Genomic DNA, 1,990 nt, shown 5'->3' with positions numbered 1-1,990 from the left:
CGTGCCAGTTATCCTCCTACTGACAATTTCAGTGCGTCCCGTGAACGCCCCATCTGCTTCTAATGCCGCATTCGCGGTCACGTCGCCCGATTTTGTCCTCACCGCCGTCGCACGCCACCACCGTCCTATGAACGACCGCGTACTTTTTATCGGCGGGGCAACCGACAAGGTAACGAGACACGTTGGTCCTCTGATTCTGATAGTAGGACGCTCTACCAGGCGAATTACCGTAGCGACTCACCAGCTTCTGTGCGGAGCTTGACGCCGCCGCCTTCACGCCAGCGCAGGTCTCCATCTCCGCGACGGCGTCTCACGTCACCGTCGCCGGGAAACTAGGCGGCGCGACCAATGGCGGCGCGACCAACTTATGCCAAAATTATTGCCATTAATTTTATATGGCCCATTCCACCTTACTTTTTTAACCAAAATTTTATATGCAGTGCAGGTGCTCCCCACACCTAAATAAATTGTCACCATACCTTAAAGTGCATTTTTTTGTTTCAAATGACAGCACAAGTATGCTTTGCGATTGTTAGCCAATGAAATGATTGTCAAACTTCTTGAAATCACGGACTCCTGGACAGGATAACTAGTCACATTGGGCACCCTTTCATCAGTTTTTGTCCACAAAATCAAGCAAGTAAAGACACTACCCTGAGTCTGCAACTGTTAATGCGTTCTGTTTCGTAATGATAATTTTATGGTCATTGACCCACGCCAAGCCAAAAAAGGTCCCTTTCTGGAGCCGAGGCAGGTTCCTGGATTACACCATGGAAGGTAAGCTCCATGGGCCCTTCTCCTGCTTCAGAAAGAGCTTACTGCTGGCACGTTACACGATGCAGCTTACTTTCCTCAGTGTTGGGTGAAGTGCGAGTGTTGAAGTTGTCTTTTGCGCAGAATGGCAGTTTCAGGTTTAGTGGGCTTGTAGGAAGACAAGCTCAAGATAACTTCCTGGTTTGGACAGGCTGTTTTGGTTATAATACATCAAGCTTTATTGTGACTGCCCGCACAGGTGGTCCTTTAGTCTCGCTGTGAAGTTGACATTCAGCTGTATGCCCCAGAAACCCGAATAATGGTCTGCTCTAGTTCACACCCTGTGAAGAATGCTCGAGTTTCTAAGCTATTGATTTTCTGTCAGCACTCTTGAACTCTTGCTGCCAGTAATTTCTTCCCAGCTCGCCGAATTATCTTGAGGCCCCACGGTGACACTACAAGTGCTTTCAAGTGTAGACGTTTCAGGATAAGGTTCTTTGCAGGAAAGGTGGTACTTACAGATTTCTATTCTGGACACGAGTGAGACGAAGCAGTAAGTCTTGGTAAGAATGTTTTGTACATAAGTTCTGTAGAAGGTATTGTCAAGGGTTCGACGAAAATTCATTTAGCCAGGTAACGACTATGAAGTTGTGGTTTCGAATGACCGTGAAGTGCTTATCATCGTGTTAGTGACGATACAATTTTTCGTAAAACGTTTAACTCCAACAGGACTACACACAAGATGTAACCAAGACTTGCCGGTTCATTTCACTCAGGTCTTGAATAGCCACCTGTAAGTGCCACCTTTTTTTTAAAGGACACTTGCAAAGCCAGGAGTGTTATCCTAAAAGTCTTCAATTGAAGACATAAGTAGTGTCAGTGTGGGGCCTCAAGATAATTCCGCAAGCCGAGAAGAAATTGTAACAGTACAAGTAAAGTATGCCAACAGAAAATGAAGGGCTTGGAAGCCGATGTATTCTTCGCAAAGTGTCAACTACAGGGTCATTGTTCACGAGTTCCCGGGTGCGTAACTCCATGCCAACTTCATGCCGACCCTAAGGAAACACCAGGGCAGGCAGTTGCAAGAAAATAATTTAGTGCTCTAAGTAAAATGCGGCCACTCAAACCATGAAAGTAATGTTTACTTGTCTTCTTACAACTACACTGAACCTAAAAATGCTGTTTTGGGCAAGGGACAAACATCAACACTGGTGCCCTTGCCTGACTCTATGAAGTA

Source organism: Dermacentor silvarum, chromosome 9, assembly GCF_013339745.2.
Source record: "Dermacentor silvarum isolate Dsil-2018 chromosome 9, BIME_Dsil_1.4, whole genome shotgun sequence".
NCBI classification, from domain to species: domain Eukaryota; kingdom Metazoa; phylum Arthropoda; class Arachnida; order Ixodida; family Ixodidae; genus Dermacentor; species Dermacentor silvarum.
This window is presented reverse-complemented; position numbering follows the sequence as displayed.